The sequence below is a fragment of the Numenius arquata genome, chromosome 11 (assembly GCF_964106895.1).
Source record: "Numenius arquata chromosome 11, bNumArq3.hap1.1, whole genome shotgun sequence".
Classification (NCBI taxonomy): Eukaryota; Metazoa; Chordata; class Aves; order Charadriiformes; family Scolopacidae; genus Numenius; species Numenius arquata.
The window spans coordinates 14,392,446-14,409,988 of NC_133586.1; positions in this window are offsets into that span (position 1 = coordinate 14,392,446).

Here is a 17,543-nt window from a genome sequence, read left to right on the forward strand (position 1 = left end):
AAAAGGTATATGAACTTCCATGTTAATATAACAGTCCTTACCTTTTTTTTCTTGCTTCTTGTTTAACTTTTCTTTTGGATTAAGATACTTTAACACACAAGATAAGTATTTTGCACTAAATTTTTATTTCTAAGAATACTATGACTTCCCTAGAAATACTGCATACTCACATGCACATACCCACATTTTGTCTATTTATCTTTATCAAAGCTATTTAGTGATGCTGATGTCACCTAGAGTATACTCTTTTTTTAAATAAAATCAACAGATATTTATCAGACTGTTCCTTTAAAAAAAGGTAAGAACTGTTTCCACAAAGTCAAATGTTGCCCAAGGCATATCTGAGCTGCATGTAGCTTATCAGCATGTGTCGAATTCCTCCAGCTCTGCCCACTCAAGCATGTCTGATTTGCAGTATTAACCCATAATTCAACTTTAAATCAAGTTCCTCAGTCCTACTCCCCATTTCTCCCTGCTTACAACCTAATAAACTTCTTTGCTTGTCCTGCCCTTATGATCATTGTCCAAAAGAACTCCCTCATGACTGTAAAAAAAAATCTTCCCTGTTCTTGGTTAAAACTGTATCTGTTCATCCCACTGCTAACTTAATGCATCTCTACCACCCCGTCTCTAGTTCTATAATACTTTTCACACTGAAAATACAGCACAAACCTCTATTAACTTGGAAAATTATCCCAATATGCACACCTTCAAGGACTTTGGCTGTGCTACTTTAGCAACTTTGGACCATTTTTACAGTATTACAGTTTCATTGAAAAGCTGAGTACACCACTTTTTAGTCTACAGAAGCCATGAGGCATTTAAAAGTCTAGTCAAAAGCTTTAAGGGGCCAGAGAGCAGGAGAGCTGACCTTGAATGCCTTTCTAAGTACATATTAATGCAAGGCCTTTTCCTCATAACTCAGCTTTTTTCACTGGGACTGGTCATGAATTGAGTAGAATAAAAAAGGTCAGATTATAACACAAGGAAACAGTGCCATCATAATTCAACATATGCTTTCCCCATAGAGCCCTAATTCCAGTATGGTAAGCACATCCTCACTCTGCCTCCTCTACTGACCTTCAAAAAAAAAAATTTTGCTAGTTTCTCTATTCGGCCCATCTCAGACCTTCCAATCACTGACACATAATTACTGCTTAACCTCAGGCACACATCCCTGTGTTGCATTTTCTCAGGATAAAAATTATAATCCTAAAGTAGGTAGCTTGGGAACATATAGCTTAGAATGGAAGAGCTGCTCAGGGCTTAGCAGCATGAATGCACATGTGCTTACAGTGATTTGAAGTGAAAAATCTGGCTTTTCTTTTACCCCCACTGAAGTCTGCAGCTCACATTCCCTATTGGTCCTTGTGCTTACATGCAGAGCTTACTCAAAAGCATAGAGGAAGCTTATCAGTATGAAACATTGTGAACGATACTAAACTATTAACTACAGTTACAAGAATCCAAGTCCTTGATAATTTAAAAATCAGGGTATGTATTTTCTTTAATTGAGAATTCATCAGTTCTCACATACATGGATGTCCTTAAGACCAGAAACTGAACTTCCCAGAGACCTTATCTCAAACAATTCACATAATAAAACATGTTGCAAAAGGAACGACTTTGTCATAGCTACAGCCTGTTACAAAAAGCTACCAAATGGGATTTTATAGCTTATGTACAGAAGGAAAAAAGAATTTGTGCAACAAAAGATCACTCTGCAGGTAACAGTCAACCTGCCAAAAAAACTTTTCTGAATTTATATTCATACTTATTTCATGTTTCCCATGCATCCTAAACTATCAATCCAAGACCAGTTGTTTCAAAGTCCAGTTAAATGTGAGGCAATCAGTGTGGACACAAAAAAGATGCAGAAATTAGCTTGCAGTCCTGAAAATACTAAGAAATTAGCAGCATTTAACTGATGTATTTGATTAAAAATACAAACATTTGGGAAAAACCCCAAACAAAACAGGATAGATGGGCCAAAATGATTAAAAACAATAACTGACAATTTTATAAGGGCAGCATACATCTTCTCAGTCTAGTAAAATTCTATTTGCTCAGACCTCAATGTTCTTGATGGCACAGTAAAATAATATAAATTCCACACACACAGTCCTTTAGACTCATCATTGGAATAAACTGTTAGGAAATAAATTTTAGGCAGAGCCTGGCAGGTTTTCATGACAAATTCCTAAGGTTTCTGAGTTCCTAAACTATCTCATTCTCCTATTTCTGTGTATTCTTTAGCTTTATCTGACATTCTCTCTTACTGTCTATATAAGAAAATAAAAAATTATCAATATTTTTGCACTATTAGTAAAAAGCTAATTATTTTTCCTCAAAATAGCTTTGACTTGCAGTCTACTGATCCATTCTATATTGCTTTCACAGCCTTCTCAATTTACTTTGATATAAATGTTGCAATCTCCTTAAGGAAGTTGCATATTATCTCTGGTAATGAACAAAGACATAACCTTTCTCAAACTAAAAAGTTAAATTCACTCACTGTCCACAATATATAGCAAGTCCATCTAAGAGGCATGAATAATAAAAATATATTGCTTTTGCAAAATACTCAATAGAAGTATCTAAAGCACAAAATCTGAAGCTACAGAAGTGACAGTGCTGTCTTTGTAAGCCTGCAGACATATCACATTGATGTTCATGATGCTGCTCAGATTTACTATTTATACAAGTTGCTATTCAGAAGCCTATTGTGTCCATGAATCTGTAAATACAGGTTAAGAATACTTCGCAATTTGTGAAGCAGCAGGGTACACATGCATTTGTATAGATGTGAGCAATGGAATAAATTAGAAAAGAGAAATACAATGCTGAGAAAAATGCTTAACAGAGAAATGGAAATAGGATGGAGATACAGATGAAACAGGTGAGAAGGCAGGGTGTGTAACAGGAAAACGAAAGAGAAGATATATGAGGCTAGGTAAGTGAAAAGGGATTGACAACCAAAGAAATAACACTAAAGATAGCAAGACAAGACAAAGGTAACAAAAAGGCATTTGAAGTAATTAATAGCAAAAAGTAAAATAATGAAAGATTTATCAAAAGATTTTAAAAGATAATTAAAAACTAGTTCATATTTAGCACATCATACAATAGAACTAATAACTGACTCCTTTAAGATGCAGAGTCTGCTCTCTGTGAGTAAAGCAGCAAAAATATACAAATATTTCAAATATTTTACTTTATATATCTAGTCAGACAGCAGGCAACAATACTCCAGTAACCAACATTTCTATCTTATGTACCACTTCCTCATGTTTTAATGTATTTTACCAGAACCCTCAGTATTCCACACCTTTTCCTCTACTTTGCTTTTTGTGGCTCCATCCTGGACACCCTGCCTGCCACTGCACTTCCAGTTTGAGATTTAATGGGACTTCCCTCGAGACCTGTCAGGGCTACACCCTAATCGGCTGGAGAAGTCACTGTTGAGTGACACCCAGATCTCCCCTGGGGTGTGAATGTACTGCTTTTGCAGTCTAAGGGAGCAAGAGACTGGGACCAGGAATCAATACAACCCATTTTAACTAGCAAGAACCACCTAGTAATACCTTGTTTGTATTTCTTGAACGAGTGACACAAGAAACACTTATTTCATTCCACACAATAATTCACCACAATCAGAAGGAGCACAGTAAGGGCAACACCATCTCCCAGCTGCTGATTACATCAAAGGTTTGCAGCACAAATTCAATTTTATGATGTTAATCTCAGCCTGCCACTCAGAAATTTTCTCTGAGGGATATGATTTTTCTCTGGATTTCATTTTAAGAATGATTTTCTTCTTCTACAATCAATAAAGATATGTTTTCATCAAAAGACTCTATCTTGGCAGAATTCAATTGGCCATCTCAAAACCTTTTGGTGACACAGTATTAATTAAAATAGTTTATGTTGCACCTAAGCTGGAAAATGGGGCAGTGAAAACATCAACAACTCAGAACACTTGTGCTTAACACACTGTCATAAGGTACAGTAGAATAGTCTTCACCTCCTTGAAGTTGCTGTTTTACCCCATAAACTGTTACATTACTTTAAGCTTGCTAGGAATGTGTCAAGAGATTCTCTTTTGTTAAGTAGAAAAATTAAAAATGCCTGCAAAAATGTAAATTCCCACTTTCACTCTTAAAGGCTTCAACAACAATCGATATAATAGTTGTTTAAGCTTGTTAGACAATAATTAACGCACATGAGCTAGCTGACTTGGTTTTAAATCACATATATCAAGGATGCAGTATACATGCAGAGTTTACTTGAAAAAGAAATACATTATACAAGTGTGTTTGGAGCCATAAAAGGTATCTTCAAAGAAAAACAACCGCATTTGTTTTTACTGTCTGAAATGCAGCATAGGAATCTCCTATCAACTACAAGAATAGTTATCCACAGGAAATGAAATGTTGCTTAAGCACTATACAGAACTACATATATGTGAATTATTTGCCACTTTCAAAGCCTTAAGCATACAAATAGTATCACTTGAGTCATCTTCAGTGGAGTTATTTATATTCAAATGGTGAAATGCTCTGCTGAAGCAGAGCTTTGATCAGGTCTTAGAATGTTCACTCATCAATTCTTACAGGAAAGCACACATGACAGAAAAGAGCTATCAGTTTCTGCAGAATGTGATCTTTGATTTCTACAAAACTGCATTTTAAAGAGAGGTTTTAACCTTGGTTTTATATACACTAAGTTATGCCAAACTTATTGAAAGTAACAGTTTTCCATGTAAGAAAGTGCTGCTTCCTTATGCTAGTAAAGGGACAGCCCCCTACATTTTCTTAATTATAAATTGCCTTACGAGGAGAGAGACATTTATGTCCTTTAAAGAGTCAATGATCCCAACGTAATCCCACATGAATCAAAGGGTCTACTAGGGTGGTGTCAACTCCAGGTTTATGGCCTACATAACTTGGAAAGTATAGAGAGTAATAAACTTTAAGTCTGTGTCAAGACTTCCCATAGATGCAAGCAAAAGTCACATGTAATCTTCAGGAGCTTTGATCTACCTTCATTTCTATGAAATATCACAGATTCTGTAACGGACTAGCCATAATTAAGCCTACAGATTTCATTCTTGTTTATACAGCTTTAACAAAAAGAGATATAAAATCTGGCAAGGTCAAGATCCATGAAACCTAAAAAAAAAACAACCAAAAAACCAAACACCAAAAAACCCTTGCACGCATCTCAGAAGCAGTGAAAATGCACCAAAGCTTTGTCACCCATTTTGTCCTCCTTAAGTGACCTTGAACTCATTTAAGATAAAAAACCCTGTTGATCAGAGAGGTGATGTTTTTGGTTCAGCTACACTGTACTCTGGAATGTTTAAATAACAAACAAAATTGGAATCAGATGCTGGAAATAAAAAAACTAAAACCTTTTATCAGCCTTTAGTTTTTGGATAGTGATGTCATAATCACTAACCAGTGGTGTAATCAATTGCATCATAATAAGGATCTCCAAGCTCTGAGAATAAGAACTCCTTATTTTTCCATTTTCTTCGAGTACTCTTAACGACCAAACAGGCCTCTCTGCAGTGTTCTTCACTACAGGGCATGCAGCTGTTTAGTGTAAACACCTCAGAAAGACTTATTATACACAGTCAAATCTGCTTAAGTAAAAAGACACTGTTTATTATGAAGCAGAATCAAAGTCCAAAGCTGATTCAATGCATTGCAATGCATGGACTGCAGTTCTCACTACAGCAAACTTCTAATTTTAACACTGAAAAAATTTTAATAAGAAAACCCTGCACTTGTCACATAATCAATCTTACCCAAGTGACAAATCTTTTGAGCAGAACTAGCTCACCGCAACAGTCATTTTTGCAACGTATATTCCCGAAAGATCATAGTTCTGTACTAGTGGTGCTAAAGTTTCATGATATATTAAGAAAACACTACTACTGTTCCTAACAGCAACTACAAAGGTCATCACGACAAAAACATGCTTTAAGTGAGCCATCCTGATTAATTTTGTAACTGAACAAGCCTCAAAAAAATCTTTAATCAGAACTATTTTCAAGAGAAAACAGAACTGCTGTAAAACAAATATAAATTTATTTCTACTCTAAGGTTTTGCATCTACTCGATAAGGCATCCCTAAAATAACACAAAAGCACTTTCCCATTTCAATGAACCAATACTTTAAACTATGATGTGTCCTCACATTACTGCTTTTCTGCAAGCAAGCCAATGAATAAGTATATTTTAAGACAACTGATGGAATATATATAATTCACTGGATTATCTTGGAATCAGAAGTTTCAGACATTTAACACCATGAAGTTATATAGTTGATGCTAAACGCACAGGGGACCAAACAAAACTCCCAGGAACTTGGATGAAATTTTCCTAAGTACGCAAAACCAATCCACAGCACCAGTCAAAAAGGCTCAGCGCCCATCAGGAGAGCGCGGTGGTCCTCAGTACCACCGCTCCTCCTCGCCACGGCAAAACCCGAACCCACCCTCAGTCGCCCTCCTGAGGCGCCCCAGCAACCTGAGCCCTACGACCGCTTCCCCACCGCCCCCAACCCGACCCCGCCGGCGGGAGTAGGAGGCCAGCGCCGGGCTGCCGGCCTGCGGGGAAGAGGACCGGCGGGGGCAAAGCGGCTGAGAGGAGCCGTGCCCGGAGCCGAGCTGAGGAGGCGAGGCCGCGGCACAGCCCCTTACCTCCAGCCAGGCACCGCGAGCGGGTGGGGGGGGGCAAGGCCGGCCGGCCGCAGTGAGAGAGCTGAGGGGAAAGGAATGGAGCTGGGACGGGTTTTATCCTGCTCTAGAGCGACTACACCCAGCCCCGCTCCCGCCCCGGCCGTGCGGCCACTCCTGCGCCCCTCACGGTGGCCAGGGCGGGGCGGCGCGGGCCGGCTGCAGCTCGCGCTCCCCAGCACCGCCCGCAGCTCGCGCCGCCCGCCGTCCTCTCAGCACCCCCAGCTCGCGCCGCCCGCCGTCCTCTCAGCACCCCCAGCTCGCGCCGCCCGCCGTCCTCTCAGCACCCCCAGCTCGCGCCGCTAAGGGAAGGGGTTTAGGCGGCAGCTTTCTGCCCCAACAGCTCTGGGCAAAAAATTCAGGTGAAATAGGGGCCAGAGGAAGAGTACGTGGGGTTAAGTCTAGGCTGCGCTCCCCCTCGCGGCTCCACAGAGCCGGGCGGGGCCCTACCCCACCCGAGGTAGGGCAGACGGTTGAGGGCCCTGCCTGCCCTTCAGAAATTACCCCCCTTGCTCGGTCACGAGGCACAAGAAACTTCTAAGTGTTCGCCCTGCTTTAAATAAGGTGAAAAGAGTATTTCCGCTACCGGGAATCGGGCGGAGGTGCCACGGCAGGTGGTGGTGGTTGTCCTAACGAGGGGGAAGCCGGTGCAGGCCAGCCTTGGCGAGGGTGGAGCTTCATTTCCCACAGGTGTGGGCATCAGTAGCAGCTCTGGTGTCGGGATTTTGACGACAGGAAACTGGTAAGCTGGGCACTTCATAGTGTGAGCGGTATGTATCATTGAGGATATGAGTTTCTTAATTCAAGTTTTTCAGTTTGAAAACAATAAATAAGTTATAGTGAATGAATACAGTAAGAAAAAGAAACCTGATGTGAATTTGTTCAATAGTTTGTCTCTCTATTCTTCAAAGGTCAGTTATAGAGAAGCTATGGTCTGCAAAAGATTCTTGGGAAGAGCCAAGCTGAACTGGTTGTACAATATACACGAGTTCATTTTAACTGCTGAAATGCTTAGAGTCATATGTAGGGCTGTGCACGAAATCATGAGACTTGTTATTAAAAACGTTCTTTTCTCTAAATTTATGACTTCCTAAGTTTGTTTGCCTCATGTTTTTTTGAAAAACACAGGGCGTTGGAAGGTTAAGAGATTTAAATGTATTTTCAGTGCCTATGGCTCTTCTATTTTAATATAATAAGTATGGTAGCTAAAGTATGCAGTGTTTTTATTTCAGTGTTATTATTGAGTTCACATTTACACTGAGGCTATTTTCCTGAGGTATCTGCCTTGAGATAAGTAGTAATATTCTAAAATGTGTTAACATAATTATAGTCTGCATCTATGGGCTATACTTTAAAAGTAAGTGAATGCAGTATTAAAAAAAAAATAAAAACCCAAACAAAAAACATGTAAAGGTTGTAATGCTTTGAAGCACATTTCTCCCAAACTTTTGTTTTTGTTTTAGAAGTTCTGTGGTTCAGATTTCATGAGTTTTTTAATGCAATAAAATAAGACCCCTTAAAGATGAGTCTTCTTAAACCACTTTACCTTATGAATGACTTTATGTAGGCAAGTTATAAACCCTGAAAATAGGACTTTTATGGAAAGTTAGATTGCATCAGGCCAAGTGAAGGATACGGAAACATGGTATCTTAGGTGAAAACTTACAAAGGTACCTCTTTTCTGGGGTTGCTTCTAGCAATTTTAGTAGTAATTTTATTGAAAGCAAAATGAGATAATACAAGTAAACTTATTTTAAAAACCATAATGTTATTTTTCTCAGGAAAGATGAGCACTGGCCCTTTAAAGTCAATAGTGAAGGTAAAGTTTTTGTAGTCAAAAAATGCTCATCAAGGAAGTGATATAATTACATGAGACCAAATAACCTAATGGATAAACTAAAGATTGTGCTTTTTGGCACTTTGTGTGAATTGTGAATTCTGCCTGTGAACCTAAATAAATAATTTGACAGCTTCTACTTAGTCATCCATAGGTAGAGGTTTCCATAAGAAGAAACTGTCACATATGTTTTAGCACAACATGACACAAAGGGAAGGTCTTACTTACAGTGTAAGTAAGATACACTTAACTGTATCTTCTGCTCAGAGAGGGTCATGAGACTGTGTGATTTCTATTTTGTCTTTCAGCACTGTATTTGTTACCCTGGTAAAATAAATCATTCTATAAAAATAGTACACATACTAATACCATATCATTTAAATATATTTACAGATGCACATTAGAAATACTGGTTATGAAAGCTATATGTATCATATATACTACTTCCACATATTAAGAATTATGCCCAAAAATCAAGTGGATTTGTTCCATTCCCGTTCTCTACAATATAAAGCATTGTGTATAAAAGTACATAGCTTTGCACCTGTTGTAAATGTGGTAGCATCTCAAATTATAAGTTATAAGCACTGATCCTACCTAAAAATAAAACCTCCTATACATTGTATAATATTTGTCTAAAGCTTTAATTTTAATAACTTATTTAGGAAAGAATGATTGAACTGCTACAGAGCTAAAACAGGTGAATTGTTAAAATAGCATTTTTACAGTAGTGACTTAACACAAAGTATGTTTTTCTGCACTAGTTTAATAGGGATGATGTTAAACAAATTTCCCAAGCCTACAGGAGTTTTTGTGTATATGATTTAACTTTGCTTGTACTAACTGCTAGAAACTGGATGTATGCTAGTATAAAATGCCCACATACAAATGTGCACCATTACAGCCAAATTGATTTACAGCTATATCTCAAGCTAAACTGATGTAACATGTCAAAAGTACTCATGTAAGACAGAGTTCAAATCAGTGTAGGCAATAAAAGTCTTTTGCTGAAAACTACTATTCACATACCACTATTCTTTTAAATATTTGATTATAAAAATAAATTGCGTGATTTATAGATATCACAAGATTTTTAAGATAGCATTGTTCAAGGTTTGGGAACTGTTGTAATTTCTTTTAAGAAATTAGAAAGTGGGGTTTGATGCATCTTTCAAGAACAGAATCTAGAATTTTAAGAATAATGCTAAAATGGACTTGCCTTAACTATGAGAGTGAACCAGTTATTGGAATTATTACCATAACTTTTGCCTGTTATTTCTGAAAGTGTCAATATGATGGTCAGGTTCACAGAAATTTTGGTTTATCTCTCTTCTTTTCCTGTGAAATGCTCCCTCACTGTGTCTCTTTCTCACTACCCCTGGTTTAGCCATCTCATTATTTTCTTGAGCAAACAATCACTGGATGCTGCTGTTATGCTGCTGTCAAATCCCATATAGGCCGTAGCAGTAGTATGAAAAGTAATCAGATGAGGTTAAAGGTTTGATCCTTTAATTATTTTTATGATGTTCAGTAATTTTTTTAATGTAAAAACTTTAATATTTTTTATATAAGTAAAAATGCATATGCACATTAAGTTGAAAATGTTGTGGCAAAGACAACACCCATACAGGAAGGTAAAATTACAAAGATTAAGTATTTATATATATTTCCCTGTTTTGTGGCACTGGTTTTTGGCAAGAACCTGCATTAAGGGAAACCCAAATGAATACAGACTTATCAACCTACCAGCTATGATATCAACTGGGTTTGCATATGAAAAAAAAAACTGTAAGAGCTACTACCTTGGCTCAAAATACTTTTTATGAATAACTTGTGATGTGTACAGACTGTTCTTGAATTGAAATTCCAAGTTGAAATATCACATCTGACAACTGGTAAGGAAAGGGAGAATCTGAACAAAGAACATTAGTTAAAACTAGTCACACTCTTGAGCTCAACAAAGATCACTTCTTCCTATTGGAGAAAAAAGAGATCTGTCCTGGACGATTGGATCTCCCCAAGGGAGGGAAGGGCACTTCACAGATGAATACATAAACACAGGAAAAGAGTGTAGACAGTGAGTGATGTAGGCATAGGAAGAAACTCTTCTGAAGGTAATAAGTTTTCTTTTCAAAGGTGAACTTTCTGCATAAAAACTACAATCATCAGTTGCTAGTTGTATTTTTTGGACATTACTTTCACATGCTGTTGCAGGAGGTTTACATTCTAATTCTAGTTCTTTTCCAAATCTTTGATCTGACATGCAGACCACTTGATCTCATTTTATTCAAACATAATTTGTTTGTAACAGAAAAGGTAAAATGAGGTTTTTGTGAAGTATTTTTTCAGATTCTTTTGTTGAAGAGGATTATTTTGGCTTGGTGAGCTAGTGCTAGATTCAGAAATGTCATGTTGCATTGTAGACTTGCGTACTGGTCTACTTGGAGACATTGTGCAGCTAATTTCCCCTATCCATGTTTTATTTTCCTTGTCTGTGATTTAATAATAATGAGAGTTACTTCCATTCTGAAAAGCTTTGAAACCTATTAAAGAAAAGCACTTGAAAAAACTTTGAAAAAAAAATAATTTATGCATGTAAAAAGTTGGGCCTGTTTCTTATGATCTGCAGTTGTGTAGTTACCTGTACATTTCTATTTCTCACTAAAAATAATTTTGTCTTACTAATTTATTAACAATTCAGACCGTATAATAATTTCAGTCTGTTGTGATTATTGTCATCTGATTGTCATCCAGCTTTCTTTTCTTCAGCTACTTTTAAGGATTTTCCTCTTCATCTGAACAGGCAGCAAAGTAGCCTCAATAAACTAAATATTTATTTGACCTCAATTAGCAATCAAGACATGTTTTTGGGATGAATAAGAGCAATTAGTGGTTAACAGCATTGTTGACAGATGTCACATACTGAAATATGGAACAGCATTACCTTAGATTACATTAGGGGATAGTTGTCAAGTACTGAGAATTTGTTGCATTATCTATGTATAATGTGATGAAATATTGATGAAAAAATGTCACATTTCATGTCAATGGAGCTATTGTTTTGGAAAGATAAGTTATGGGTATACTGGAGATTTAAGAATGCTGTTGATTAAATCAGTGCTTTTATGAGAATAAATGCAATTTCACAAATTGCTATCGGATAAAAGGGTGAGATAAGTCTATACTTGTTATGTTCTGGAATTAAAGCAAGGCAGTGTTTGTTCATACAGAATTCAATCTCTTAATGTCTGTCTAACTGGGTTTACAAACTGTACTTTATTGGATTTTTTTTTTCCTAGAAAATAATAATGCTGTAGCCGCTAGGTCCAACAATAGGGTAGTTTCACAATATTATTAATTTTAAAATATGAGTAGCAAGTATGTGCTTATTGATTGTAATGATATAGAAGTGTAATACACGTTTTGAGACGCTAGAGGGAGAAAGTGAAAACAGGGAGGCAATTGAAAACCTGTTAACTGCTTAATTTTGCTCAGAATGAGAAACGTGATTGGTTACTGTTGAATTGCAGTTTAACTGCGTTTTAAGCTTGTAGAAGTAACCTTCCTGTTTTGTCGTTCTCGAAAATATTCCTAAAGACTTTTTCCTTGCTGTAAGTACTCCCTTCATACTTTTGCCTTGCAATATTATCTTCATAAAACGGGCTTAGTTTTGGTGCTTTTTTGCATGTGACTTGTTTTATTTTTTTTCCTGAGGAAAAGTGTGGAATACTAAATTAAATTTTAAAGGGAAAAATAAAAGGGAATTTTTGTAACAATTTTTCCCAATTTTGAAATTCCTCATAATAAGCATCATGAACACACCTTTTCCAGTATTCTTGCTCCTGTAAAACCATATAATGTAGGCAGTTATGGCAGATATATTTGTTTCTAGGAGTTCCTCACTTCTTACTTTTGTGGGACATGAGAATCCAGGAGAAAGAAATTACCTATTCTGTATTTCTACAAAAGCAGGATACTTGGGTTTCTGGTAGATACATATTTAATGTGTCTCTAGGGTATAAAGTGATTTTTTTAAAAATTTGTTTTTTAAAGAAAAGGCTGGAAGTGCTGAGCTATTACAGATATTTTAGATATATTCATTTAAGCACTCTTACAAGTTCATTAAACAGACATACAAGAAATAAAGATCTCATCCTTCTTAATTTCCACTATCATTCCATGGCTTTTCTTGAATACAAACATTAAAGTGAGCTGAAGAGAGGACTAAAATTTTAAAAATATGGGTACAGAGTTCACAGAGATTAAATGCAATCATTGAGTGTTCCAGGAATGGGGAATTTTTGCAAGCATAAGGAAAGGCATATTAAGTTTGCAGCATATGTAACAAATTGTAGACTCATAAGATTACTGGGACTGACTGGGTTAGAAAACATTCTGCTAAATCACAGAGTAGTCAAACTAAGACTCTTTGTTTACTTACAAAAATTTTTTCATTTGAGAGTTGAGAGAAAAGAATTAATGACCCCTACCTAATTTCTTGATAGGAACTTTATTCCAAGAAAGCCAGCAATGTCCAAGCACTCTACTAAATCACAAATTTAGGGGGCTGATTGTATGCATACAAACATACCTGAAATGATGAAAAATGGTATCTGTTTGAGATTTATGTTTAGGAAGAGGTACAGAGGCCAAAGCAACAATTCTGGTGCATAAGATAAACAAAAGTCAATGTTCTGAAGAATCGAGGTACATTTTCTATGGTAACTTAAAAAGTACTGGGTATGTTTACTATTCCGGTGAGTATTTAAATCAAATTAAAAATGGACAAAATATTTTTTGTTATCTCAAACTTTTCATGTGTATTATGAAAAAGAATTCTGTATTTTAGTACTTTTTTCTTTTTCCTTTTTTGGTAATGTCAAATGTTTACTGTGCTGTGTTTTAAGAGATAAATAAGATCTGAAAATATCTGAAGTTCATTCAGAAATGAGAAATCATTGCTATTTTCCAGAGCAAATCAGACTCGAGCCACTAGGTGTCTCTAAATGTAAAATAAACATAGTCAAGAAGGCAGCTAAGACCACATAAGAACATGTGGAATAGAGATGCAAGACACTGGAAAACATTTCCTTTCATAGGGGATCAACCTGCACTTTCAATGGTCAGTTGCTGAGTAGAAATGTTTGATTGGGCCTCTGATGAGCGAAGTTTCTTTTGAAGCTTATTCCTCATTATTATAATGAGTACAGTTTAATTTTTGCGTGGCAGCGAGCAAGAAATCATACTGATGAGCAGAGCTACTAACTACAGAATAAAAACTCTAGAAAATCTTGGTTAACTTAAAATAGATTCTAAAAGAAAATAAATTTGTCTTTTTGAGATTTATATATTCTTGCATTGTTTAAGGTAGCTTTTTCTGGTCTGTCTTACTATATAAAGGGGATATGCTTTCTGGGGCAGGTGACTTCAGTGGTCCAAATGACTCCATGTTGAAGAGACAGAGGTCACAGTGGAGGCTGAATAGTACCCAAATTTAAGGACTATGATCAGAAGTATGTGATCCTCTTCCCAGTTAGTGTAGTGGTACTTGTTTATACATATTCAGTTTCTATTTTTGTAAAACAGTAAAAAATTTTATCTTTTTGTAGCATTCCTAATGAGAAGATCCCAAAGCACTGTACAGATGTTAATTCCAATACTATTTTTGTAAGGCAGGTAAGGTGTAGTTTTTTCAATCTTTATGAAAATGGAGTCAAGGAAGGAGAGGTGTGCAAGTGACATGCAAAATTTGTATACAAAAACCATAAGGTTAATTTGGACTGAATAATCTATTTTTTCTAAAGCTTAGGACCAAATTAAAAAAGATACCATTTTCTCATTAACTGCAGGTATTCAATTATTCAAAACTTTGAAGTTTGTGGCACTTATTTATAGTTTAAATACCACTTTTCTATAATAGAATAAGAAAAAAACCTGTGAGATATGTCTATTTTTAGTCTAATAACCTACTAGCTCCTGTGACTCACAAATGACAGGTAGGATATGAATCTATGACAAGTTATTGCATTTTTCTTTGTGTTAGAATTTCAGCTTTTTTTTATTGCTGTGGCTTGACTCTTTGTTATTAATCTCCAAAACTGTAGTAAATAGATATTTCAATAAAATTTGTATCTATGGACTTGATGGTTAATAACACGTAACACTTTGAAGGAGGGCCCTTCCTTTGTTTCCTGTTGGAAAAGGGTAAATGGTGTGCATTGAACTCATTTATCAAGGTGATTCTTGTGAAGCCCAGAACACATCACCTATTATCCCTAGCCATAGTCGGGCCTATCTTTTGGAGGCAAGGACAAAACTCATCTAATTTGTAGTTCCTATCTTCAGTATTGCTCATAGTTTCTCAGGGTCAGAAATCAGCTAATTGATTTTCTGCTTATCCTGTCGCTTTGATGATGTATCTCTTGATAGCATATTTTGTTACAGAGTTCATTATTTCTATCTTTTATCACTTATGGAGTCTACTGAAAATTATAGTGTACACCTGGGGATGCAGAATCTATATTTCTGAAAGGTAGAAATGAACTGGCTGGAAAACCTGATTATTTTTTTTTCTTGCTTTCCTGGTTGAATTCCTTCTCGTTGGTTTCAGCTTTCTGTGTTGTTAGATCACAGTAATGATAATATAGCTGTTTATCTTTGAATTTGGTCTGCAGAGTGCATAATTTTTTCCCTTAATAGACAAAAATCTTAGTCTCCCACTCATTTTAAGCCAATGATTGGCTTCAAGGGGGAGGCAAAAAAACCAGTTTATCTCCTAGTCTTCTGAGGTGACTGGCAAATTTCTTAATGTGCTAGTGTAAAGAGATACTGATGAGTGTTGGTCAGCTGGAAATTTCACTCATTAATTTGCAAAGGAGCAAATTCCCTTTCTTCTCAAGGGGAAAATTTCAGAAAAAAAAGGTAGCTAGAACGTTGGTGTTCCAAGGTCAAAATTTCTTTAAAAATGCACATAAGTCAGCATAAAAGTAGCCAAGAAAAGATGGCTTCATAACGTTCACTGACAGAAATGTAAGGGGTGCAAGGAAACTGCTCCTACACTTTATATTTGTAATATAAATTGAAATTTGGCTAATTTTTTTTCACCAAGTTTATTTTTTTTATAATTCTCTTCTATAACTAAGATATTTTAAAACATCAATAGGTTGTGTTTTCATTTTCCTGTGAAAGTTGAGAGGTTGTCTTCCACATGTTTTTGCAATCAGTATTCAATGTGGTCTGTTCCTTGTTTTCCTTATGCAACCTATTATTAAAATCTGTGACTTTGTGACCATCGTTGTTACATTACAAGTATCCTGTAGAGGAGGAACTTCCTGAGAAGAACAATATGTAGTATTCATGCCAAGTAGGTAAATCATCAGGCTGAAATCTCCTTGCTTTTGATGAATTAACTGAAAGATGCTGGCAGGCTTCAATTTGTTAATATGTACTATATAAATTCACATAAAGAAAGAGAAGCTTTAAAAAAAAAAGGCAGGTTCTCACTAAAAAAAAAATATGTAAAAATAATCATATCCTCTTTATATCAGTTGAGAATTTGGGTTGAAAAATAATTACATACACCTTTTGGAAGCAGATCACTTAGCAGTGTCAGGTATCAGATGGCACATCCTTAATAACAGCATTGTACCTAATTGCTCTTTTCTATTGAATAGAGAGGAGTGAAAGTATAGACAATTTTGATATAGCTTAGACGAAAATAAAATGTAAACAATTCCTTTTGTTTCTTTTTTTCAATGTCTTTCTAAATTCTTGATTCTGCATATAGATCTGCAACGTTGGGACCTTTTAATGGCAGTCAGCTCATAGGACTGAAATGTAATATCGGGCATTAAATAAGAAATGGTAATACAGAAAAGGGAAAGCATTGCAGAAGGCATGACTAAGTGATAGGGTAATTACTTGAGGTACTGAAGCTATCAATTTATGAAACGTGCATGTTGTACTGCAGCTTCTATTCATATGCCCTTTAGCCAAACACGATCTTGACAGCTTGTTCCAGCTCAGTACTTTTCATTATTCTTTTGTTAAATTTAGTAAATGCTTTTTCCAAATGAAAGAACATTTGCACATGCCCTGTTCCGAGTCCATAGTGAACTTCTGCCTATGTTCAAGTATTCTCTGCATATTTCCTACCATAAAGTCATGTTTCCCAGTTGCATATGGAAGAAACAATCATGACATCATAGTAAAGTAAATAAAACACAAGGACTGCTGTTGCTGCTGGAACCCAAGAATTCAAGGAGAAAATCAGTATTCCACATGAAGGGCCCCAATACTGGGAAAGTGAGTGGCAGAAAGGAAGAAGAGGCAAGTTTGCACAATTTTAGAAGGATACAGAGATGCAGCTGTGTAACTTTGACTCATGCTAAGGCTTACTGTGGACTCTATTTACTGAACCTTAAGTCAGCAGTGTCTTGTTCCAAGTAAATATTTTTTTCGTTTGACCCAAATGCGTACTTGGGATCAGGTTCTCAGCCAGTATGTACCAGACTAGGGTAACTTAAGTGTAACTCCATTGCTTGCATAAGGTGGAAACCTGGCTCTAAGACTAGAAGACTGCTGTGGGAGACTGGTTCAGAATAAATAGAATTCAGAAGAGAGATATGCAAATATTAATCTCAAACACAAACCCAAAAAGTAATATGTTAACAACTTCACATTATGACATAGTAGCATGATCCTAAAACATCTTAAGTACTAGACACTTCTGGAGGATTCGGTGGAAATCAAGACTACACATATTATGCAGAGTGACTGTAGGCTTTGATGAAATCCTGTACTGAATTTTCTTCAATGTCACACTTAGCAGATTTTTGGCCTGGCAGGCTAGCACAGAATCACAAGGAAGGAACCTCTCAAGATCATCTAGTCCAACATCCCTGCTTAAAAACGGGGTCAGCAAGACAAAGTTTCCCAGGATTGTGTCCAGTCAGGTTTTGA